Source organism: Oryctolagus cuniculus, chromosome 6 (assembly GCF_964237555.1).
Source record: "Oryctolagus cuniculus chromosome 6, mOryCun1.1, whole genome shotgun sequence".
NCBI lineage: Eukaryota > Metazoa > Chordata > Mammalia > Lagomorpha > Leporidae > Oryctolagus > Oryctolagus cuniculus.
The window spans coordinates 57,097,977-57,124,114 of record NC_091437.1 but is presented as its reverse complement, the minus strand read 5'-3'; the positions used below and the strand labels follow the sequence as shown (position 1 = coordinate 57,124,114).

The 26,138-nt window shown below is 48.8% G+C and overlaps 2 long non-coding RNA genes across 4 annotated transcripts in view; one reads left to right on the top strand and one right to left on the bottom strand.

Annotated features, from left to right (window-relative positions):
- Positions 1-493: 493 nt before the first annotated feature.
- LOC127490546 (uncharacterized) lies at positions 494-22,798 on the bottom strand. Of its 2 annotated transcripts, XR_011389895.1 has the most exons (4): positions 22,047-22,798; positions 20,890-20,989; positions 2,015-2,242; positions 494-1,596 (listed from the first exon to the last, which is right to left on the bottom strand). It is a non-coding gene; the product is annotated as an uncharacterized lncRNA (long non-coding RNA). The 2 variants fall into 2 exon arrangements; XR_011389894.1 differs by having other exon boundaries at positions 494-2,242.
- The window catches only part of LOC103347959 (uncharacterized), a 26,978-nt gene continuing 2,961 nt past the window's right edge, over positions 2,122-26,138 (top strand). Inside the window, exon 1 of one of the 2 annotated variants that reach the window (XR_011389893.1) lies at positions 2,122-25,994. This is a non-coding gene — a long non-coding RNA (uncharacterized lncRNA). The other variant, XR_001793117.3, reaches the window with a different exon arrangement.

Sequence of the window (26,138 nt, the reverse complement as noted above, 5' to 3'; positions counted from 1 at the left end):
CTCTGCTTCTCATTTAAAATAATAATAAAAATAAAAAGATTGAGACTCTTGAAGGTCCAGTGGTGCTGGGAGCTGGGGCTAGGTCCCTGCTCTCCCAGGCACACTGATCCCATCAGAGGGTCCGTTAGACATTTGTAGAAAATGTGGATTAGGGCCGGTGCCGCGGCTCACTAGGCTAATCCTCCGCCTAGCGGCGCCGGCACACCGGGTTCTAGTCCCGGTCGGGGCGCCGGATTCTGTCCCGGTTGCCCCTCTTCCAGGCCAGCCCTCTGCTGTGGCCAGGGAGTACAGTGGAGGATGGCCCAGGTGTTTGGGCCCTGCACCCCATGGGAGACCAGGTAAAGCACCTGGCTCCTGGCTCCTGCCATTGGATCAGCGCGGTGCGCCGGCTGCAGCGCGCTGGCCGCAGCAGCCATTGGAGGGTGAACCAACGGCAAAGGAAGACCTTTCTCTCTGTCTCTCTCTCTCACTGTCCACTCTGCCTGTCAAAAAAAAAAAATGTGGATTAGGATCCTCATTACCAGACTCACGGGACTCTTGATACAGCTGAATGGCCTCTCATCCATGTGCTGATAACCTTTTATGAACAGATTCAAATAACTGTCACTTGGAAGGGGTCATCATTATGCCAGTCACTATTAACAAAGAAAATCAACTTTGTGTTTCTTTTAAATAAGTGTTATTGGAAGGAAGAAAGGGGATTAAAAATGCCAAAAAAAAAAAAAAAACTTACAATAATGTATTTGCCTCCATAAAGTTGTCTTGGAACAATAATAACTACTGCTTGCAGGGTTTTTTTTTTTTTTTTTTTTTTTGCCCCCTTAGGGTTTTTTTCCTCCTGATAGAGATTCTATCTGTATTTTTTTCAAAAGGAAGTAAAAACTTGAAAGCATGGCCTGCTACTTTTAAGCTTGAGACTTGTTTAGTTGAGGCCCTTAAGAAAAAAATCTGTCTTCCTTAATAAGTTGGCAAATACAACACTTTACTGGAACCCAACATAATTCGCAGTTGTTGATTCTAATGTTAATCAAATAAAGGAGATTAAAAAGCTGGTAAATTCCCCATAAAGAGAAAGCTGTTGTCGAACAAGTAGGTGCTTATGTACTTTATGGAGCTGAGTGTGACTGCCTCGGTTAGTTTTATTACGAATCCTTGACATAAAGTCTTTGTTTCCAGGAAAGCAAATTGAGAAAATTATCTCACTTCTTCCATTGGACCTCAGGGCTCCCATTTCCCTCCTTTGCTCAAAAATGCTGGTCTCTGTATCTGGAGACCCGCCCTTTGCAGCAGAATCCACTTCCTTCTCAATATGGCCTTGTGTACCTGCTGTGTGCACAGATTTGGGAGGTAGTAAATGAGCACATGCTTGGGTCATTATCTGAGGATCACGACCAGCATCCACAGGATCAAAGATATTCCCATGTCACCAAACAACCAATGCTTTCTCCATGGCCAGCTACACAAACAAAGCAACAAGCAAGCCCTAGACTCCTGCCAGGGTGACCGGAAGTGAAGACTGGATCCCTACTCACTGTCTTTTTCAAGTAGCTGGTGTTACATTAGCCAGAGACTTCTTCATCTCCAGGAGAAACACTTCTGTAACAAACAAACAAAAAAGATGTTAATGCAAATCCACAGGGCTTCCAGGTTGACGGAAGTGTTTTCACTCCTAATTAAGAAATTACAGTTCTGTATCAACATTTCCCTCTGAAACAGGAAGTTATACAAATAGAGTTGCTGGGCACAATACAGAATACTCAGCTAAATCCAAATTTCATGGAAACAACAACTCAATACTGTTGTAGAGGTATGTCCTAAGTGTTGTACAGCACACACTCCTAATTTATTCATTGTTTATCTGAGATTCAAATGTAGCTGGGAGTCCTGTAGCTTTTGTTTGCTAAATCTGGCAACTCTACCCAAAACCCTTCAACTGCGAAAAGCAACCGCTATGAAGCTGTTTAGACTCAGTAACTATGAAAGTCAAGAGAATGTAGAAATTAGAGACACTTACCGTGCCAGACCTTGCTGCTCCTCTTCTTCAGCATCCCAGTAACCCAAGCAAGAAGCTCCGTCTTTGGGGAAGCAGGTGGACCAAAGCTGGCAGCCCTCAACATGACACTGTGTCTTGTCAATTACTTGCTGGGCCTTTAGGTCTGAACACTCTGTGCTTGGCTTTTTAGAAGCTGTCTTCAGTCGGCAAGGCATATTCATGGCCCAAGTTGTGTTCATTTTCAGAGATCTGCCAATCAGAGAATACCTGTCTCTGTCCCCTAATAAAATATGTTCCCAATTCTATCACATCAGCCATCCATGCCCCAGCAATATTCCCTCTGCTTATTAAAGGCATAGATCCTGAGCAGATGCTGTCTCCTCTGGGCATTGTTCCCCACTCCCATGCAAGGAAGAGTGAGCATCTTTGTGCAAAGACATGGAAGGTTCATGAAGTCAGTTACAATGGGATATAAGTGTGTGCTCACCATTTGTTATGAATAAAAAACGTAAATGTGCATAAGCCAGTCTGGAAGAACGTGCTTCAAAATGTTGATGATTATTAACCTTTATGATTATGGAACTTAAGGGTGATTTTCTTTGTGTTGATTTATTTATCCTAGCTGTAACTTGAACCCCAATCCCTTCCTCTATGTTTGCAACTTTCCAGGTCACTTCTCAACATGGTACAACCCCAATCACTTTAAAGCTGTGTCTCAAACTTTACAGCACACAACTATACGGAGAGCTGGCGTAAATGCAGATTCTGCAGCCCACCCCACAGAATCTGCTTTAGCGCTTATAAGGTGAAGGTCCCTGAATCTTGAATCCCCTTCCATTGTGTCCTAGGTGTTCTGTGGACCAGGCTGGGCACAACATTGACTTGGCATCATTGGGTGTCTTCTACAAGTCTTTTTTTTTTTAAGGTAGAGATACACAGACAGCGAGTTCCCATCTACTAGTTCACTCCCCAAATGCTTATAATGGTCCCCAGCTGGGGCCAAGCCAGGAGACAAGAACTCAGTCTAGGTCTCTCACGTGGGTGGCAGGAACCCAGTTACTTGAGCTGTCATCATTGCCTCCCGGGTTGTTTCTGCATCGAAAGAAGCTGCAGACAGGAACCAGGTGGTTGAACGCGGACGCAGGCACCTGATAGGCCCACTCTTCCACAATCTTAAACACGTGATGACTGTTGAAACTTATGTTGCTTCCTAGTACCCAAGTTCAATGGGGTTCCTTTTCCTTAAGCATTTCTATAATTTTAATTTTAAATAAGGTCCACTTAATGAGAGGGGAAAGGATGGAAGGCCTGCCCTGGCACTGACAGAAACACATCAGCTTCATCCTCCGACATGAGAGAAAGGAATAAACATCTTGGCCGGCACCGCGGCTCACTAGGCTAATCCTCCTCCTTGCGGTGCCGGCACACCGGGTTCTAGTCCCGGTCGGGGCACCGGATTCTGTCCCGGTTGCCCTTCTTCCAGGCCAGCTCTCTGCTGTGGCCAGGGAGTGCAGTGGAGGATGGCCCAGGTGTTTGGGCCCTGCACCCCATGGGAGACCAGGAGAAGTACCTGGCTCCTGCCATCGGATCAGCGCGGTGTGCCGGCCGCAGCGCGCTGGCCGCAGTGGCCATTGGAGGGTGAACCAACGGCAAAGGAAGACCTTTCTCTCTGTCGCTCTCTCTCACTGTCCACTCTGCCTGTAAGAAAAAATAAAAATAAATCTCTGCTCCCAATTCTCTAAGAGGCTACTTTAAAAATAGCCTGAGGAAATGGAATTAAAGATGAAGGGGGCCAGCGCTGTGGTGGTAGGCAGGGTAAGCACCGCTTACTGAGTACCGGTTTGAGTCCCAGCTACCCCACTTCTGATCCAGCTCCTTACACATGCACCGGGGAAGGCAAAGGAAGACGGCCCAAGTGCTTGGGCCCCTGCCAGCCGTGAGGGAGACCCGGATGGAGTTTTTGGTTTCAGCTGGCCCAGCCCTGGTTCTTGTGGGCTTTGGGGGAATGAAACAGCAGATGGAAGCTTTCTCCCCCTCTCTGTCATTCTGCCTTTCGAATAAATAAGTAGAATAAATCCTTTTTTAAAAAGCGTATTTTCATCCAAGGGTTTTTTTTTTTTTTTGCAATCCATGCATACATTTTTCATAGTATGCATTTTCTGTGACTATTTTAAAGACCCCCTCATATGTCTCTAGTTTCACTTGCCCATAATCATGGAAAGTCTAATGCTAAGGTCCGGGATGTTACGAGACTTTAAAAAATGCTTATTTTTTGTACATAAGTGGTTGCACTCAAAACTCTCGTTGTACCTCCGCCGCATCCCCCTGCTCCAGGACAGCAGCCCCTCCGGCCTGCGCCGCCTGCAGTGACGCCCTCTCTTGTCTCCCACCGCCACGCTTGCTCACTGCGATCCACTCTGAGGGTGGGATGAGCTTTCTAGAATGTGCAGAGGATGAGGCCCTTCTGCTTGGAGCCCGTCGTGGTTTCCTTTAGTACAGGGAAAAAGCACTGACGTCTTGCGCCTGGCCCATGAGGCCACACAGCTCCTGGCTCCTTTCCCAACATCGTCTGTCAGTCCCAGCAGGTGCCAGCAATTGTCTGGCTGTTGTTTCTTCTGAGCCTCCCAGGTGGGCTTTTCTTGATGCCTGACCACAGACAGGCCATCCTCTAAGATCACCCCATTCCCCATCCCAGCCCCTTCCTCTTCCCATCCAATACTTGATAGAATGGATCGTGTCTTTGTGATTTTGTTTCTGACCTGTCTCTTTTACTGCAATGCACTTCTTTCAAGGGCATGGTCTTGTTCACAGTCATCTACCCTGTGCCTAGCACGTAGTGAGTGCCCAACCTACCCGCGCTCAGGAGCTGGATGAAATCGGCTCCTGCTACAGGATGACAGCCTGAGAAACCAGGACAGGCCTTGCCCCCGGGGACCCCCCCAGGATTCTCCCGGCAACCTCAGCTCCTAAGCTCTCAGAGGAAAGGACACCCCGTGGCAGCCCGGGAGAATGTGGAGGATCTGCAGCAACATAACCACAGCCGTCTCAGCTAAGGCCATTGCCCCTTTGTGCCGTCGGCTTCTGGATTCTGAGCCACGGACCCAAGCTCCAGCAGAGCAAGAAGAAGCAGACCCACAGCTGTTGTCAGACCCCACGGGAGCCGCACGTCGGGGAGGAGGACGCGCAACTCCAGCCTCTGCTGAGGCTACTGTCTCAGCTGTGGCTCATCATTTGAATAAAAATCAAATGACTTAGGATCTGTCCAGAATGAAGGATGTTTTAATACTTTGTGTGTAAAAACACTGATATTTTGCTGCTTTTTTATTAAACAGATTTTATTATTTTTCAGAATCTTGTCAGCATAATCGTTTTATGGGCGGATGAAATATTCAGCCCTGCCACTGCTGGAGCTCTTTCACGGCAATTACCTTGTGGCACTTGGGCTGTAATTAGGTTTTTTTCGCCCAGGATTTTTCTCTGGGTCTGGGTAATAAATGAAATATGACCAGAATTTAAATTTGTCAATTACAAGCATGCATCGTGCATAAACACTCAGCACAGCCATGAATCCCAAACCACAGGCTGTTGCTGGGAGGGGTTGGGGCGGAGGCGGGGTGGGGGGCAGATGCTCTGAAAATTAAAATGGAAATAAAACTACTGCCTAGCAAGCGAAAAATAGCCCCCAAAGAAAGCTGATTTCCCGCAGCGCTCATGCGTGGTTCTCCCCCCCCCCCACCCGAGGGAGCGCGCTCTAGATTACAATTCTGCAGCGTGAAAGTGAGGACTGGAGGAGCAAGCCGTGAACTTGTGGGAGAATAATCTGCCCGGAGCTCTGACCTCCCGCCCTGTGGCTTCCTGTTTCCAGTGTCAGATGCAAAGGTTCTGGGACAGGGCCACCCGGTGCCCACCGCATTATACAGACCGGTGGTGGGAGGCTTCCCAGTGAGCTGTGGATGGATTGGCAGATGTGGCACCGGGATCCACAGTGGCCCAGCAGCGGCAGGCTTCTTTCCCGGAGCTGACTCCATCACTGCTCCTGTGGGGCCCTCTGCCGACCAGCTCTTGTACCGGCGAAATCGCACAGCTGAGAGATGGTGATAAATCACCGCTTAAACTAACGCAAAAAAAAAAAAAAAAAAAAAAAAAAAGTTTTTCCAACTTTGATCTCTAAGAGGCCCTGGGCAAAAGAAAAGGAACTCTCATTTTTGTAAGCTGGCCAAAACTCATGCACTTATTCACGCGGTGCCATGCAGTTTTGCTGAGTGTCTCTTCTGTGTGAGACACTGCTCTGGGTGTGGGGCATATGGTGGTGAGCAGAAACCCACAGGAGCAGACAGGTGGACACCCACATAGCACACAGGTACGTGTCACGTGACCCTGGAATGAGCCACTTTCAGGGAGGAGGATGTCACGACGGGGAGGTGACGCGGCTGAGGCAGTTTCTGGGAGGGTTTCCCGGAGGAAGGGACTGCAAGGCTGAGATGAGAAGCCGGGAAGAGCCTTCCAGGCAGCGGAAAGAGCATGTTCAAGGTGGCCTGTGATGGGAGGCAGCTTTGCGGACCAGAGAGGATAAATGAATGTCAGCGAGGCTGGAGAAGCACAGCAGAGGGAAGAAGCCCAGGGCAAGACAGGGGAGGGGAGGAGGCCAGGACCAAGCCAGGACCCTGTGGGCTGACTGGATCTCTCCTGACACCTGTGGGAAGCCACAGGAAGACCCACAGGTCTGAAGCAAGTGGGAGGTGGGAATGGTGGTGGTTGATGGGCTCATACTGGTTTTGTTTTTTTTTTTTTTTTAAGATTTATTTATTTACTTGAGAGGCAGGAGAGTGAACCAGCAGATGGACGATTCCTCCCCCCCCCCGTATCACTTTCAAATAAATGAATAAATCTTTTTTTTAAAAAAAAGTCTAGTTCAAAGTGTATGCAGTGGTCCACGCAACAGATGATAGTGTCTTTTTTAAAATGTTGGCAGAAGAGATGGGAAGCTCCATGTTTAGGAGGCAGAGCCCACATGGGCTTGGTGATGTGGTGCCTGGGGATGGAGGCACGGCCTCTATGTGGCTAGAGCCTCGCAAAACACCATGAATCCGTGTTACATCTGATGAAACTGAGACTCAGGCTCTCAGGCCCGTGGGCAGAGCACTGCCCAGCCAGAACCACAGCTGGGTGAGACAGACCACCCAGGTGGGACAGGCGACGTCCCCCAGAAAGTCACAGCTCCTTCCACTCCAAGGCCCTTCGACGCGAGGACCCCAGGCTTCTGCAACAGGGACTCATCCACGTGGGCTCCAATGCCAGCTGTGCTTCCTGCTTCTGTCAGCCTGAGCAAATGGCTAACACGACTCAGCTGGTTCTTTGAAGACCTGGATTCAGATGCAAGTGTAAGGCTGTGGCTTTTTAACGGAATGTTGTTTGTAAGTAGAGTATATCATAGTGGCTTAAAGATTTACTGCATCACTATGAATACCTTCAATGAATGCCGAGTATACAGAAGGAGCTCAATAAATACGCGCTGAATGTTGTACTTAGATTTTTGTTTTCCTCCCTGAAATTCCTCTGCTCTTTCAGTTTCCACCCCACAAAAACAATTATATTTGTCACTGGAAAGAGCATTTTAGAGAAATGCTTCAAAAAGACCTTTCTGAATGACCTAATTCACAATACAAACAGATGTGACAATCACACAGGGGCTTTCCCTTCCACCAAGCCAGCAAACCCCAGGCACCGCAGTGCTGTACAACTCGGGGGGCCCTCTGCCACCAATGTCAGGCCCACTCTTCTTTGGGGCCACAAATACCCTTTCCCTATGTCCAGGCTTATGTCTTTAAAAAAAAAAAGATTTTATTTATTTATTTGAGAGGTAGAGTTACAGACAGTGAGAGGGAGAGACAGAGAGAGGTTTTCCATCCGCTGGTTCACTCCCCAAATGGCTGCAATGGCCAGAGCTGTGCCGATCCGAAGCCAGGAGTCAGGAGCTTCTTCCAGGTATCCCACATGGGTACAGGGGCCCAAGGACTTGGACCATCTTCTACTGCTTTTGCAGGCCACAGCAGAGAGCTGGATTGGAAGAGGAGCAGCTGGGATTTGAACCAGCACTCATGTGGGATGCTGGTGCCGCAGGCGGAGGATTAACCTAGTACGCCACAATGCCAGCCCCCAGGCTTACGTCTTGCCACAGTCAACTTATTAAGGCATTTTCCCCTCGCTAGAAAATCAAAACCACCATGGATGACTCAGAGAAGTACCTGAAGAGGAAAAACCAAAAAAATTCACCTGTAGCAAGCCGTCCACCTAGAAAACCTAACGGCAAACATGTTTGTGCCATGCCTTCCCACCTGTTTTTCCTCCCTATTGCACAGTTTGTGAAAAAGGATTGCTCCTTCAAATGCCTTTAAAGGGAGAACAAAGTCTTCCTGTCATCCCTTCCAGAAAGAACCCAAGCAATCCCTATTATGTAAACTCTCTGAAAGAAGCAGACTGATCACAGTTGTTGCTAAGTCATTTGTTGCTATAGCAATGCTTGGCCCTGGAGCACAATCAACAACCATCCTGACTCCAGCCTCCAAGCCAAAGCCACCATTATCCCTCTTGGAGCACTTGGGGGGCACAGGCTTTGCCAACACCATTCATTTAAGTTAGCAGCTCCCTTCTTTGTCACTCAGATTTCCTGTGCTCCCTACCAAGTCACACTGGGGGATTAAAAAAAAATCAAAGGCAAAAAAAAAAATGAGACCCTTGAGGGTTGGAGTCAACCCTCCTTTGATGGGCAGCCTTCTGGAGATCTGAGGTAGATGTATGCTCCTTGCCTCTAATGCTGTCTCTGCTGGGAATGTGGTCTGCCACCTTCGATGCCTGTCACCCATGGCAACGCAAGGTCTTATGGGTCAATCCCATAATAGTGAAAATTCTGGCAACATCTTATGTAACTAACCCTAGGTACTTTTGCTGAAAAGTTAAGAGAACAGCCTCACAGAACATTCTGGAAAGCTCTTTGTCATGCTATGGACAAATATAAAATATCATAGCTGAAGGAAGATAATTCATACCAAATGAAATTCTCTTTAAATTGCATTTTCCCATAGACTTTTTGAAGTAGTCTTGTTTGTATTATTTCATTTGATTTTGGCAAAACCCCTATTGGGAAGACAGATGAAGAAATAGAAGCTTCCAGAGATCGTGACTTGCCCAAGGTGCCTTATCCAGGAGTGGCAGAACAGTCGGTTTCAAGCTCATGCTATCTCAAAGCCTGCTCTCCCAATCCTTATGTTACATTGCCTTGAAGGACAGGAACAGTCATGTATGGACTTGCTACTCTGCACAAAATGCTGGTGATTTTACATACATGAAGCGCTAAGATTGGGCTGGGTAGACATTATCCCCATTAGCAGACGGGGAAGCTGAGTCTCAGATGCGTGGTGTGCCCGAGGTTAGCCTGTCTGTTGTGCTATAGAGTCTTTGAACTCAGGGCTGGTTGGCTACAGAGCTGTGAGCTTCCTCCTCGGCACAGCAACGCCTGCCACTAGAAATCATTCAACCTAGCGTTGCCTTTGTACAAGTGAGGGAAGTGAGGCCTGGAAACATTCGACAGCTTCCCCAAGGTCAACTCTCAAGGGCAGAGAATGCCTCCCTCCAGCTTGACTAGGCAGATGGAGTTCATTAGCTCTAAGCTGACCTGGTATACAAATAGCCCCTTCTCATTCAGGCCATGTCCCAGGAGTGTCTGCAAAAGCAATTGCACTTGAAGAGTGTGTTCAATGTAGGGCAACAGCAGAGTCTGGAGCCATTTCCACTGTGAGCCTAGCCAGCTGGTCTCCCAACTGGGCTTCGACACACCTCACATCTGGGGAAAGTCAATGCAAGGGAAGTACAAGGCGTGGGGCCAGGCAAGAACAACATTTTTGGTGTTTGGTCCTGTTTGTCCCTCCCGCTCCTTCTCTGCTGGGTCACCTTGCTTGTCTTAGTCTGCACCTGTAGAGTAGGGCGCCCCCATGACCCCTTGTTGCAGATTCTGCCAACTGCTTTCTCCTTTGCCCCTTTGGACAGAAGGGGTGGAAATGGCTCCCCACTGATTCTAGCCCTGGGGTTGCTCCCGCATCACTTTCCACCATATCCAACCTTGCCCACACCACGACAAACTGCCCCTTGAATACATTACACAACCTGAGCATGCGCACTGCTTCCTGCCAAGACCCTGACGGACTCACCACCCATGTAGCTCCTTCCCAATACTTACTGCAGCCCATAAACATTTCATCCGTCATGCATGTGTGTTACTGCCTTTTGCCCTTTAGAATGTGAGCTCCAAGAAGACCTGGACTTGGTTTATATATGCTCAAACATTTTCCCTTAAAATCAGGATGACCTATTCACAGCCCAGCCATGACTGTGGCAGCCAGGCCTGTGGAAGGATTGGCTGCAACTGAATAGAAGGTTGAAGGCTACCTCAACAGAACAGCGCCATCCAGGACGCCCCTCCCCAGGATGAGCGCGGTCGTGTTCCTGAGCTTTGTTTCTATGTAGCCCCAGCTGCGGCTCCCTGGTCTGGATTTGTCCTGGGGAAGTTTCACACTGGCTCTCGGGACCACAGCCATCATCTTGTACTCAAGAGCCTGCAGGTGACATTGGATGCCTCACATCAAGGCCCTAGGCCTCAGCTTCCTGATTTGTGAATGTGTCATGGAAACCATCTGTATTCAGGCCTTGGGTATGGGCCTAGATAAATGCCTGCTATACTTAGGCATTTATTTTTACCCTTGAGATGCTCCGAACACACTCAAGGTGATAAAATGAATATTTCTAAAACACCATGACTGGGTCAGTTACTTGCTCTGCCGGGTCAGGCCTTCTGGCCAAAGGCCTTCAGCTACTGCCTGTCTGTGCTCGGGCTGATTTAATCACAGTCTAGTTCCCTCCCTCTCCCGGCTCCAGCCCACCTGGCTCTCAATCTGCCATTCCCAAACACACCAGCTTGCTTCGCTCAGCTCAGCCCTGCCCCTCCGCAGTCTCCCTGCCTGTGCCTTCCTCTGTCCCTGGTCTGAATGGCACTTCTCCTCCCAGACGCAGGTGCGGTGGCCCCCTGGGGCTCTAAAGCAGTGCTTCTCAAAGTGTGCCAGTTTGCAAACTCTCTGCAGGGGAGAAGCACGAAATTAAATGTGCAGAGTGGATGAAGAAGCAACGATTAAAACATTATCATTGAATTAGTCAATAAAAACGGTGGTACCAAGTGATTCTTTTCAGTTTCTTAATACATAACATGGGGTTACGATCTTTATTGTTGAGATAGTTGAATAAGATAATGCATATAAGCAATTAGCACAACACCAGGCTCCTAAGAAGTGTTTGCTAGTTGATAATGCTGATTATATGTATAATAGGGTATCCTGAAATCCTTAGCACCAAGTTCATTAGAATCAACACAAAGACATTGCATAGTAGTTCAGCTGCACTTCTCTCTGGAGGTACAGAGTGGGAGCGTAAATAAAACCTCTGCAGGCTCCGGGTGCAGCTCTGGTAAGAAGCTGTCAAACAAGGGTCAGCAGGGGGCGCTATTGACTTAATAAAGAGCAGCCTGCTGGCCCCAACATTTGAGAACTGATTTCTTTGAGCAGTTAGAGAAACGCTAAGCTTCTCCTGGCAATAGTTGTATGGGTTCTGAACACGTTTGAACCCTGGATAGTAGGGTTCTTTGTCTTTGGCTACCTTTGGTCCTGCCCCCTCTCCCTTCATCATCAACCTAAAAGGGATCTGTTGATGGCTAAGTGAGAATAGGGAGATCGGCAGAGAAATAGACCCCCTATACCTGAGAAGCTCAAGGGGCTCTCTACCTTGGGTTTGAGCTGTGCCTCTCCCATTACACCATCCTGGGGGAGGTGGAGAGGGAGGAAGTGGCTGCAGGCCTGTGTATTTTTCTGTTTGTGAAACACTTGCACAGGCCCCTGAATAAGCTAGCAGTAGCAGCAGCCTGCTGGGGGCAGGGGGTGGGGGTGTTGGAGAGGGGCCTGCAGTGGGAGTTTGCACTCCTGCCCTCTCTGCTTCCAGGTTTCTGGACTGAATGAAGCTGGACACTCACCTCGCATAACACACACACACACACAAACTCAAGATGCATCAATGGGGCCGGCGCCGCAGCTCACTTGGCTAATCCTCCGCCTGCGGCACCGGTACCCCGGGTTCTAGTCCCGGTTGGGGCGCCAGATTCTGTCCCGGTTGCTCCTCTTCCAGTCCAGCTCTCTGCTGTGGCCCGGGAGGGCAGTGGAGGATGGCCCAGGTCCTTGGGCCCTGCATCCGCTTGGGAGACCAGGAGGAAGCACCTGGCTCCTGGCTTCGTATTGGCGCAGCGTACCGGCCACAACGTGCCAGCCATACCGGCCCCTTGGGGAGTGAACCAACGGAAAAAGGAAGACCTTTCTCTCTGTCTCTGTCTCTCTCTCTCTCACTAACTCTGCCTGTCAAAAAAAAAAAAAAAAGATGCATCAATGATCCAAATGCAAGACCTAATGCTATAATATTCTTAAAAGAAACATAGGGTTAACTCTCTATGACTTTGGACTTGGCAATGGATTATTTGATGTGACACCAAAAGCATGAATTTAAAAGAAAAAATAAACTGATAAATACATTTAAAACTTTTTCACAGCAAAGGGTGTTATTAAAAAAGTAAAAATAAAATATAAAGAATGGAGAAGATATTTGCAAACCCTGTATCTGATACGGATCTAGTGTCCTGAATATATAAAGGATTCTCACAGCTTGAGGCTGGACAGTGGGGCGGGGATGAGGCGCTCTGTGGGCCCCTCAGACATAGGTGGAATGTCCTTTACAAGCAGGTTGCTGGTGTCTCCCCCCTTAATAGCTTCTTGTGCTACATGTGTGACCTTGTGTCCCTCCGAGACAACTGAAAGCAAGTTAAACAAGTGCATGCACACACAAGTTCCTGACAGCACTGTTCACACCTGTTAAACTTGGTGTGATGTCGTCATCCATCAGAAATCTAATGGGTGAACAAAACATGCTTATACACACAAGGAAATATTGCTCAGTCATAAAGAGAAAGTGCTGAGTCATTACAACATGGGTACACTTATGTAAAAGAAGCCAGAAGCCAGGCACAAAGACCATGGATTGTATGATCCGCTTGTATGCAGTACCCACAGCAGTAAGTCCACAGAGAAAGGATGGAGACTGAGTGTCAGGAGTGTGGTGAGGAGAAATGGGGACAAACTGTGTACCCGGTGTGGGGCTTCTTCCTGGGGTGAGGAAAGTGCTTGAAATTCGATAGGGGCGGTTGTTGCATGACCTTGTGAATAAAACAAAACACTGTTCACCTTAAAATGGCTCATTTTGTTATGTGAATTTCACCTCAATAAAAATCAACTAATCCCCATACCAGTTCTATACCTAAAATACTACCATTCATTTCCTTACTGTCAAACATCCAGTCAAGAGTCAAATTCTCCTGTCATGAAAAAAAAATTGTTTCAATCTGACTCCAGATAAGGTTCGTGCTCTCCTTGGTTGACTTAATTCTTCTTGTCTGTATTCGTCAGCTTCTCATCATAACAACCTCACAAGGAGAAAATGCGCAGGCCCTGTGGCTGCTGTGGGCAGGGGGCTCCCGCCCGCCTTATTCCCAGCTCTTTTTTTTTTTTTTTTTTTTTTTGGACAGGCAGAACAGACAGTGAGAAAGAGAGACAGAGAGAAAGGTCTTCCTTTGCCATTGGTTCACCCTCCAATGGCCACCGGGGCCAGCGCGCTGCGGCCAGTGCACCGGGCTGATCCGATGGCAGGAGCCAGGTACTTATCCTGGTCTCCCATGGGGTACAGGGCCCAAGCACCTGGGCCATCCTCCACTGCACTTCCCTGGCCACAGCAGAGGGCTGGCCTGGAAGAGGGGCAACCGGGACAGAATCTGGCGCCCCAACCGGGACTAGAACCCGGTGTGCTGGCGCCGCAAGGCAGAGGATTAGCCTAGTGAGCTGCGGCACCGGCCAGCTCTTCTTTCCACATGTGAATGAATTCGAAGTGGAAGGATAAAAGTGTACAGGAGAACAGGATTTATTCAGAGCAAAGCAAACATGCACACTCAAGAAAGAAGTCAGGCCAGTAAGACAGCATGTGATCGAGAGAGAGAAGGATGAACAAACAGCCCAACAGCAAAAGATCCCAACAGAAAACCCCAAAGGGAAATATACCTCCACAAGGTTACACCGTCCCTTATCCATAAGCAGGGCATGTGTGTGTGTGTGTGTGTGAGTGTGTGTGTGTGTGTGATGGCTGGGGTGGAGCTTAATTGAATATTCAAAAGGGGGCAGTGTTTGGGGGCAGGACTTGATTGCTGCCCATTTCCATTCCCCTTTCTAGAACTATTAGAAGTGTCATGGTGTCAGGTGCATGATGGAAGTAGGAGTGTCCCCATGGTCACTTTATTATAATGACATTATAATGATTTAAAGGTCATTGGGAGGCCACTCATCCTGTAGCTTATTGGATATGTTCAAGGCTTCATGGGTTATGACAAGGGCACAAGCTGTCTCCTTTAGGTGACGTGAGTGGATTTGAAGGTTATTGACTGGATCCATTAATCCATCAGAGGTGTACAAAATGACAATGGTCTACCCTTCCCTCTGCGTTTATTACAAGGAATCCTCGCTTACATCTCCTGTTTATTTGATTGTGCAGGGGGACAGTTCAATACAGGAAGAGCAGGATAAAGGCTTAAAGATTCCTTTATGCCAGCGCCGCAGCTCAATAGGCTAATCCTCTGCCTTGCAGCGCTGGCACACCGGGTTCTAGTCCCGGTCGGGGCGCCAGATTCTGTCCCGGTTGCCCCTCTTCCAGGCCAGCTCTCTGCTGTGGCCCGGGAGTTCAGTGGAGGATGGCCCAAGTGCTTGGGCCCTGCACCCGCATGGGAGACCAGGAGAAGTACCTGGCTCCTGCCTTCGGATCAGTGCGGTGTGCCGGCCACAGCACGCCAGCCGTGGCGGCCATTGGAGGGTGAACCAACGGCAAAGGAAGACCTTTCTCTCTGTCTGTCTCTCTCTCACCGTCCACTCTGCCTGTCAAAAAAATTAAAAAAAGATCCCTTTAATAACTGTTTTGAAACAAATGATCTGGCTCCCTAGGGTCTTCCAAAAGTGACCATTTTTAATACCATTTATAAACTCTTGGATTTGAACACCTCAATGTCTCCCAACGCTTTTCAGTTGTCTTTACCGATTCTCAAATCATCCCATTTTCCTGGTGGGAACATTTGCAGGTTGCCTTTGAGTCCTTGGTCACAGCCCTGCAGGTCCTGGATGAGTCCCTCACCATCTGCTGTGACGAGAGTGCACACTTCCTGCCCTAGACATGGGATAAGCCATTTTTCCTTAGATACCTGGCACTTTTTAGTGGGTAATGGCATTTAGAGGCTGAAATCTGGAAAGATCTCTCTCTTTTTTAAAAGATTTATTTATTTATTTGAAATTCAGAGTTACACAGAGAGAAGAGAGAGAGAGAGAGGTCTTCCATCCGCTGGTTCATTCCCCAATTGGCCGCAACAGCCGGAGCTGTGCCGATCCAAAGCCAGGAGTCAGTAGCTTCCCTCAGGTCTCCCACATGGGTGCAGGGGCCCAAGGACTTGGACCATCCTCCACTGCTTTCCCAGGCCACAGCAGAGAGCTGGATCAGAAGTGGAGCAGCTGGGTCTCGAACTGGCACCCATATGGGATGCCGGTGCTTCAGGCCAGGGCATTAACCCGCTGCGCCATAGTGCCAGCCCCTGGAAGGATCCCTTTTAAAGAGAGAATTCTATTACCATCATCATATGCGGGAATTTAGTAATCATTCCTTAATGTAGGAATCCTACTTAAAATAATGCCTGGAGGCCGGCACCGCGGCTCACTAGGCTAATCCTCCGCCTTCCGGCGCCAGCACACCGGGTTCTAGTCCCGGTCGGGGAGCCGGATTCTGTCCCGGTTGCCCCTCTTCCAGGCCAGCTCTCTGCTGTGGCCAGGGAAGTGCAGTGGAGGATGGCCCAAGTGCTTGGGCCCTGTACCCCATGGGAGACCAGGATAAGTACCTGGCTCCTGCCATCGGATCAGTGCGGTGCGCCGGCCGCAGCGTGCTGGCCCCGGTGGCCATTGGAGGGTGAACCAACGGCAAAGGAGGACCTTTCTCTCTGTCTCTCTCTCTCACTGTCCACTCTGGCCATCAAAAAATAAATAAATAAATAATGCCTGGAGCTGGGACATTTCCAGGACACTCTTGTTGAACTTGACTTTATCATAATATAACCTTCAGAAACCTATACCGTGAGGCACACAATAATACAGTCACCCTCCTAGGGCTTTATGTGGTTAACTCACTCAATGCTTGCAATGTACCACAAGATACAGAGTGTTACCCTCAACTTATAGATAGAGAAAATGAGGCCCAAAGACATGAACTCTCTGCTCCTACACAGTGGGATAAGCCACCTACTCTGAGCCACATGCTCCTTAGCCTGTACTACGTGAGGAATGGAGCCTATGGAAAAGGCAGCTAAGATGTGCAAACAGGGGCTGGAGCGGTGGCGTAGCAAGTAAAGCCACCGCCTGCAATGCTGGCATCCCACATGGGCATCCCACATGGGCACCAGTTCTTGAAGTGGCTGCTCCACTTCTGATCCGACTCCCTACTAATGGCCTGGGAAACGCAGCAGAAGATGACCCAGGTGTTTGGGAGACCCAGAAAGAGTTCTGAGTTCCTGGCTCCTGGATTTGGCCTGGCTCGGCCCTGGCTGTTGTGGCCACTTAGGGAGTGAAAACAGGGGATGGAAGATCACTCTGTGTGTGTGTGTCTGTCTGTCTGTCTGTCTGCCTCTGTAACCCCGACATTCAGGTAAATACATTTCTTAAAAACATATATATGCAAATACATTTTGAGATCTTGAAAGCACCATGTGAAGGTGTGGTATCTCTTGCTGGCTATTAGTCTAAGAACCACCATCATAGTTTATATGTGAACAACCCCTTATAAAATATTTTCGACTCAAAGGTAATTGGTCTACCTATTTAAAAAAGCATTCTTATTGCTGGAAATAATGAAATTTCAGCTCCTACTTTAGAGAAAAGCCTGTGTTTACTTTGTTTTCTTTATAGAGGATTTGAAAGTGAAGGATCTTAGTGGAATCAATCTTAGGGATTCACCAGAGAGGGTTGCAAACTGCTTATCAAATTCGCATCGATTTCTCCCCCATAGGAATTGCCACTACACAGGCAGAACATAAAGAATATTCTTTCTGCCCTCCTGCCTTTGAAACAAAAGTGCAGAAATAAATATACACATCCATGGTCCCCCAGGCTCTGAAGTTACAATCTATAATTTTCTCTTTTGTTTGAGTTGGCCTCAAAGTCCTAATATTTATTTTACTTAACAGTGTGAGGTATCCTTCTATGCATTTCTAAAAATACTCATTTCATCTTCTTATGAAACCTTCTGAAGCAGACATTACTGTTGGCCCAGTTTCACAAATAAAGAAACTGAGGCATAGAAGGGTAAAAGAACTTGCCTAAGGTAGCACAAAATTTTTTTTTTTGCTTTCAAACTTTTATTTAATGAATATAAATTTCCAAAGTACAGCTTATGGATTACAATGGCTTCCCCCCCATAACGTCCCTCCCACCTGCAACCCTCCCCTTTCCCACTCCCTCTCCCCTTCCATTCACATCAAGATTCATTTTCAATTCTCTTTATATACAGAAGATCAGTTTAGCATACATTAAGTAAAGATTTCAACAGTTTGCTGCCACACAGAAACATAAAGTGAAAAATACTGTTTGAGTACTAGTTATAGCATTAAATCTCAATGTACAGCACACTAAGGACAAAGATCCTACATGAGGAGTAAGTGCACATTGACTCCTGTTGTTGACTTAACAAATTGACACTCTTGTTTATGGCCTCAGTAATCACCCTAGGCTCTTGTCATGAGCTGCCAAGGCTATGGAAGCCCCCTGAGTTCACTGACTCTGATCATATTTAGACAAGGCCATGGTCAAAGTGGAAGTTCTCTCCTCCCTTCAGAGAAATGTACCTCCTTCTTTGATGACCCATTCTTTCCACTGGGATCTCACTCGCAGAGATCTTTCATTTAGGTTTTTTTTTTCCCCCAGAGTGTCTTGGCTTTCCATGCCTGAAATAGTCTCATGGGCTTTTAAGCCGGATCCGCATGCCTTAAGGGCTGATTCTGAGGCCAGAGTGCTGTTTAGGACATCTGCCATTCTATGGGTCTGCTGTGTATCTCACTTCCCATGTTGGATCATTCTCTACCTTTTTTATTCTATCAGCTAGTATTTGCAGACACTATTTTTGTTTATGTGATCCCTTTGGTTCTTAGTCCTATCATTATGATCAATTGTGAACAGAAATTGATCACTGGGACTAGTGAGATGGCATTGGTACAATGCCACCTTGATGGGATTGAATTGGAATCCCCTGGTATGTTTCTAACTCTACCGTTTGAGGTAAGTCAGCTTGAGCATGTCCCGAATAGGTAGCACAATTTGTAAATTGTGAGGCCGCTGTCACCAGTTGTGTACTGGCCTGACCACTCCACTGGGCCGGGTCTCCTTCCGGGGCATCTCCACTGGCACTGTTCACGTACAGGACCAAATGCAGCTGGGGAAGCCCTCCCCTTCCTTCTCCTTCTCTTATTTTTTCTTATTTTATTTATTTATTTAATTTGACATGTAGAGTTATAGACAGTGAGAAAGAGAGAGACAGAGAGAAAGGTCTTCCTTCCGTTGGCTCATTCCCCAAATGGCCTTTACGGCTGGCGCTGCACCATTCTGAAGCCAGGAGCCAGGTGCTTCCCCCTGGTCTCCCATGCGGGTGCAGGGGCCCAAGCACTTGAGCCATCCTCCACTGCCCTCCCAGGCCACAGCAGAGAGCTGGGCTAGAAGAGAAGCAACCGGGACTAGAACCCGGCACCCATATTGGATGCCGGTGCCACAGGCAGAGGATTAACCAAGTGAGCAAGTGAGCCACGGCGCCTGCCTATTTATTTGAAAGGCAGAGTTGACAGAGGGGTAGGGGGGGTTCCATCTGCTGGATCACTCCCTATGTGGCCCCAAAAGCCAGGGCTGGGCCAGCTGAAGTCAGCAGCCACATCTCCCACATGGGTGCAGGGACCCAAATATTTGGACTATGTTCCACTGCCCTTCCCGGGCGCATTGGCAGGGAGCTGGTTCTAAAGAGGGAGCATTAGCAAAGAAGCTGGACCAAAAGCAGAGTAGCCACTCTAAGACTTGAACCCGCACTCCAGTATAGGACGCCGGCATTGCAAGCAGCCCAACCAACTATGCCACGCCCGTGTTCCAGCCTCTTCTGCAGGTGAACACACTTGCAAAAGAACATTTTCAGGACTGCAGAATTACCTCTCCTGATTCAAGGTTCCCGGCCAGATGTAGCAGAACACACCTGTCTGATCTCTCAGGGGGCCAGGGGAGCAGGCATTTGAAATGGTGTGTGCTGTTTTTCCCTAACCAGGTTTAATCTTGACAAAGGAACGAGAAACCTTGTTTGTAGAGAGAGACTGTACTTGAGGACCCCCAGAGGCGGCAACGCATCCACTATCTGGCAGAAGATGCAGTTACACTTCAGGTGTGTAGCCAGGTTTCCATGGCAGCCGCCGGCCGGACAGCTACACTTGATTGTTTTACTCTTAAATATGACTCAAATCGTGATCTTCATGATGACCACATAACAAGTCCTATTCATCACTTACCCAGTGCCCACCGTGGTCGGGAACAGGGCTGAGAACTGCAAGTATCCAGCTGGCTTGATCCACCCGGGAGCAGGGGCGGCGGAGGCACAGAGAGGTTGGGTCACTTGCTTCAGGCTCGAGGGTTGCAGGTCTGGGATTTGCAACCGGGTGGTTTTCTAGAGTGCATTTCACCTTGCGCGATCATGAGCTTAACTCAAAGCCCTCGTCCCCCAACGTGGACCTGAGGATCACTCTTTGGAACCCCTTCCTTTGCTCATCCACAAAAGCAGTGTTCCCCAAGGCATCGTTCTGCAGTGGGCGCGGGACAGGAAGTGGTGGATAAGACACAGCCCCTGCTTCATAGGATGCATGGGACTGAAAAGTGTCTGCCAAGGAGGAGAGCTGGCCCTTTACAAAGGGGTTGAGGAGGATCCTAACAAGGGCATCACCTTGGTGCCTGGAGAGCCCGTAGCAGGGCTACCTCTTCCAGCTTAGGATCAGGAAGGACTTCCTGGAGGAAGTGATATCCAGGTTGGGACATAAAGAGCAGAAAAGAGTTTGACAAGAACAAGCTAGAGGGATATATTGTACATAGAGGAGATTATTTGCTCAAACATGAGACAAAACGAGACATTTTCAGGGAAAGAAGACATATAGTACGATCCAAATCCACTGGTTCATTCCCCAGCTGGCTGCAATGGCTGGAGCAGCCTAGTGCATAGCGTATGATTTCCAAAGCCAACTAATGTCCCCAGACACACTGTGGTTACCGGTGCCTTGCTCAAGAGATTTCTCTAGAAAATAAAAATGATTGTTGTAGCACCGGGCGTGGCACTGGGGACATGGCATAGAGACTGGGGGATCAGGCGGGCATCTGAGGGAGAACCAGGCTGGTGTGGCAGGTGGTACTAACGTTATTCTTCTACTAGGAAAGCGAACTGCTCACTCACTTCGAATACCGTGTGTTTACAGAATTGAAGGGTTTGGGGGTTGGACTCAGACAAATTCCAATTAAACCTGGGCTTCGTTGTCTCTTTGCCCAGTGACTTGGGGCCAATTAGCTCCCTCTCTGTGTTCAGGTTTCAGTGCTTCTAAAATAATAATAGTAACAGTCGCTACCTCTACGGGCGCTGGGGACCCACAGGTGAGACAGCTTACACACAGTGCTTACCACGCTGCCTGCCACCTAACACTCCACAACACTCAGAAACCGACGGGGAATATCCATGTTCTTATCACTGGTGAGGCATTCCGTCTCTGTACCGACGACCCTGTGGAGAGAGCACGGGATTGCAGGTCAGGAAACCTGGACCAGCCTTGCAGTAGGAATTCCCATTTCTTACTGTTGCAGCATACCACATAAAGCAGGGTGCCCTAAACAACAGAAATGGACCTCCTGGGAAGAGTGAGCACACAAGGCTGGCCCGGCTGGTCTCCGGTGAGCGGTGCAGTGGCCTGCCTTTTCACTGGGTCCTCCCCAAGGTTGTTCCTCAAAGGACGCTGATGCCATGGGATCAGGGCTCCACCACTAAGGCCACATGGACTTCCATTGCTTCCTTACTCCAAATACAGCCACATCTGGGGTAGGGCTTTGACACGTGGATTTTGCACACAATTCAATCCATAGCAAGCGTACTCTTCATCATTGTTATCCATCAGCTGTCTATACCACATTTTACTTGACTTGTTCTTATTTTCAGACAGTTAAATTATTTCTCAGAGTTTTAAAAAATACTACAAATAACAGTAATGTGTAATTTTATGTATTTAATAATTTGTTTTTTTTTCAGATTTATCAGTTGTGTTAATTCTGATAAATATTACTACCATACTAAAGGGTATGAAAATGGGGCCGGTGCTGTAGCGCAGCAGGTTAAGCTGCCACCTGCAACACTGGTGTCCCATATAGGCGCTGGTTCAAGTCCCGGCTGCCCCACTTCCGATCCAGTTCCCTGCTAATGCACCTGGAAAAAGCAGCAGAAGATGGCCCGAGTGCTTGGGCCCCTGCACTCACGTGGGAGACCTGGATAAAGCTCCTGGATCCTGGCCTCAGCCTGGTCCAGCCATGACCATTATGACCACTTGGGGAGTGAACCAGCTATGGAAGCTCGCTCGCTCTCTCTCTCTCTAACTCTGCCTTTCAAATAATAAATAAATCTTTTAAAATAGAGTATGAGCATTTTTATAGCTCCTAAAGCATCCGCATTGTCTTCCCATAACTCTTAGTTATTTATTGCTACAAGTGCTGAAAGAATGCAGTGCCGCCTCGCTGCAGCTTTGCCTTAGCGATAATTTTTGTTCATTTATTTACACAAAATGGTTACTCACTTTATTCCATGTCCTTGATAAATGAGCAAGATTGCAAATTTTCAGTCTGCTTCTTTACAGGGAAAAATATTTTCCTTAATGTTAGCTCTTCTCCGTATGCTTTATTACTCTAGAGACATAAGGGTATTCTTCATGTTTCCTTTTGTTTTTCTACAACTAGCAAGGTTAACACAAAAGAGAAGCACTGGGCGACAGTGGACCCAGTCATCCGCGGAGCCCACTTGCCAGTCACTTTTTTTAAGGCTGAGTTTTCCCTTTCAGAGGAAACGAGGACGGGAAGAAGATGGAGCGCCCGCCCCTCAGCCGGGTGGGCGCCGGGTCGCGCCTTGAGGGTGAAGGTGGTTGGTAGGGTCTGCGCCTCTCTTCCTGTCTCCCGACACCTCTGACCTCGGCCCCGTTGCGGCTCCACACACCCTTCACTCCCTGTCATGCAGCAGATCCAGCGAGCACCGGGCTCTCAGCGGGCACCGAGGGAGAGCCATTCAGGCTCAGTGCCCCGGAGAGCAGAAGGGTGGAGCGTTGTCGAGGGCGTCCGCGTGTGAACACTGGATGCGCGAGCGGGAGGGATGCGTCAGTAACGGGACTTTCCGAGGAGGGCACGGGAAAGGGGCAAACCCATCTCTGCAGCAGGGCTCGGGGAGCATCAGGCGCTCACTGCACGGCATCTGGCCATTCTGTCTCTTCCTCTTCTTTAAGTTTGTATTTGGAAATGAATTCAAACTTACAGGGAAGTAGTATGCCCTTTAGCTTAATTTACTGCCTAACATTTTTGCCCGATTCCCTCTCTCTCTCTCCATGTGCACACATGCACGCACGTGCACGCACGCACACACACACACTCTTGTTTTCCTGAACCACATGAAGAAGCTTCATAGGTCACGTCCTTTGGCCCCCAATGCTGTGAATCGCCTGAGCTGGAGATGTCATCTTACATGATCACGGTAGAGTCATCAACAGCATAAATTCAAAGCTGATGCGAACCTCCTTTTCCGCCCCGGCACCCTTTTCATGAAGAATGCTCGCAAGGAAACTGTGTGCTCTGTGGCTGCACACTCCAGTGGCCAAGCCCTTGCAGCAGGTGCCGTCCTGTGAGACGTACCCAGTCCCCCAAGGGGAGCTCGGTCTGCAGGAGAAACCGGACAGCACACCCTCCCCGGGGCTCTTTCCACCACGTGTGTTTTGGAATCATCTTTTCTCTGTTGGTCAAACAAATGGCAGTCTTGGGTGTGCTGGGTGTGGCGAAGGCTGCTTCCAGGTGGCTGTGATACATTGTTGACTGAAATTAGAGTCTGGGGATCCTGTGACCTTTGTGTCATCACGGAAACTCTGATGTGCACGACTCTCCAGGGCTCCGTGTCCTCCCGCCTGGACTGTGGCCCCAAGGTCTTCCAGGGCCAGCTCCATTCCTGCAGTCAGCTCTCAGCTTCCTTCCCTGGGCTCTGCACACAATGGTGCCCATTGTTTCCTTGCACGGCCTGGAAGCGCATTGGCCTGATTCTAGCCCCAGAGGCCAGGGCATGGGCCTCTGTTACTCCCTCTGCATGCCTAGCCTGTGATGCAGTTGTCACCAACTTCACTGATTGCCAATGTCTGTTGCCTCCACAGTTGCACCCAGCACCCTGGGCTCCCTCTAGGATGGTGAGGCCCAGAGAAGGCAAAGTGACAGTATACAGTGGGAGTTGAAGGGGCTTCTGGACTGGGTGGGTCGTCCTGGGGAGCAGAGAACCCAACTTCCTCGCCTGGGTGGCGTTTCCTCTCTTCCTCCTTGAAGCACAGCAATTATCTTGACCCTTCCGGTCTCCCACGGAGGCTTCTCCCACAGCTCCTCTCAGGGCCATCTCCCCTGTCCAAAAGAGCTGCAAGGGGAAAAACAGGGGTTTGTGGATGCAAAATGAGGTCCTCCATCTGGTTGCTGAGACTCGCAATCTAGCCACCAAGAGGGAACAGTGTGGGGTGCAGCGAACTGCTCAGGGCGTCTCGTTGCGCTCTCCCAGGCCCCAGTGCACTGGGAATCCAGGGGCTGGGGATCCAGCCAGGCTGCATGTGTCTGCGTGACTGGCAAATGCTCTGCTGCTCGCTGGCACTGGTTGCCTCTTCTGCAAGGTGGGAACAAAAGGACCCGTGAGGACTGAGGGACGCAGCCACAGCGGGGCCTCCCTGGGGTATGCCCAGGTCGGGAAACGGGGCCTCTGCAGCCAGAGGGACCCACATGCATTCCCACTCCCTCCTGCAATCTGGCTGGCTGTGGATGGTGCACAGCCCTTCTCCCAAGCCTTTGTTTTCCCATCTGTAAATTAGCTACAAGAAATAGTCCAAAGCCTACAGGTTCTGCATCTGTGCATTGAAAGGGTTTGAAACAAAAATGACTCCTGCACTGAGTTCCCACAGACTTCTTTTCCTTGTCGTTATTCCATAAACGATGTAACAACCATTTACTCGGTGTTCACACTGTATTGGGCATTGCAACTAAGGTAGAGATGATGTGAAGCGCACAGGAGTATTGTCTGGGCTACAGGAAACACTACACCATTTTTATAGAAGGAACCTGGGCACCTCGGGAGTTTGATATCCACAGGGGTTCTGTAGTCAATACCCCACGAAAACCGAGGAGCGGCTGTACCTGTTTATTTCTCAGGGCCACTGGTAGAACCAAAGAGAACATAACATTTTAACCTAGAATCTCATTCAGGTCATTATTGCTGCTTAAAGCCTTATATGTTTAGATCCTGCTATCTCCTACAGAAATAAGATGATAGTTTTGATTAGGTCTAACACGACACCCAAACCCTGAATATAAGGACAGGCATAGTCAACCGAATCTACATCTGCCACTGGTCTCATGAGACATCGACATCCTGTGCAACAAAACAGCTGGTGGAATGACCTTGACCATTTGCGGGCTGTGGTGTTGTGAGGACCTATCCTTAGGGAATGATGGGGGTCACTGCCTTCCACTCTTGCTCTGTCTCCTCCTTCCAACGTCGCTTTGCCCAGGGTGGTTCAGACCTGCATGCGCTCTGCCTCCACCGTGCATCTTCCATGGGCCCGGCAGGCCTCCACTCAGACACCTGCTCCTGGGATGCGTAATCTACGGTGTCCTGCCTTGGAGGAGCACTCCCTCACACTCAGTCTAGGTTGCTTGGTTTGTTTGTACACAGATGGAGGTAGTCGGCCTGTGGCTCAGAGAGGCAGGCGGGAAGTGACCTTCCATGACTTGATTCCACGGGCTTGTTTGCAAGAACCCAGACACACAAGCGGCCACTGACGATATGTGTTCCGACATCATATATGGGGCATATTTTGCTCAGAAACATGCCCTGTTAGTTGTTGAAACCTCTTTTGCATTCCCTGAAACAAATGACACTATGGGGTATTTTCTTTTGGGGAGCAGTAAATAAAAGTCTTTTATGTTGACAATGATAATATTATATTCTACAATCTATTTGCATTTCTCTATTCTGTGGATTTTATTGCTTGGTATAAATCCCCAGGCTGAGGCACATCAAGCTTCACTCATGGAGAAAGAGCACATTTTACTGTAGGACTGGACTGTCACAGGTTCGAGATGCTCTCTGCCAGGGTTGGGGTTTGCCTGGATGTGCAGGAGACGTGCGTAGATAAGGAGAAATGCAAATGTATGTGCAGTTTTGGGCACATGCACACGAAGCCTGCAAGGACTTTTTCTGGATCCATGATCAGAATGATTTTCAAGAGAGAGCTGGTGTGAACACACACTTCTTGGGCGTGCTCCAACTGACCGCTTCCCCTCCAGCCAGGTCCACAGGAAAGCCACCAGCACCTGCTGCAGCTCTGGCCAGAGTTCTTGGGCAGAAAACTGGAAAGAGGACAGAAAAGTATCTTCGAGGCTTAAAGTAGAGTTGAGTCTCTCACCAGCTTCCTGCGGGTCTTCCAACTACGTCTGAGCATAGGAGCATCTTTTCCCAACAGGCAAGTCAGGAGGTACTGAGGTGAACCATGGCACGAGCTTGAGCCAGAGTTAATATTAACCCCTGACTGTTCACTGAGCGCCTACTATGGGCCATGTTTTGTGCTAAGCAATATCTCATTTAACCCTCTCAACAAGCCTACGAG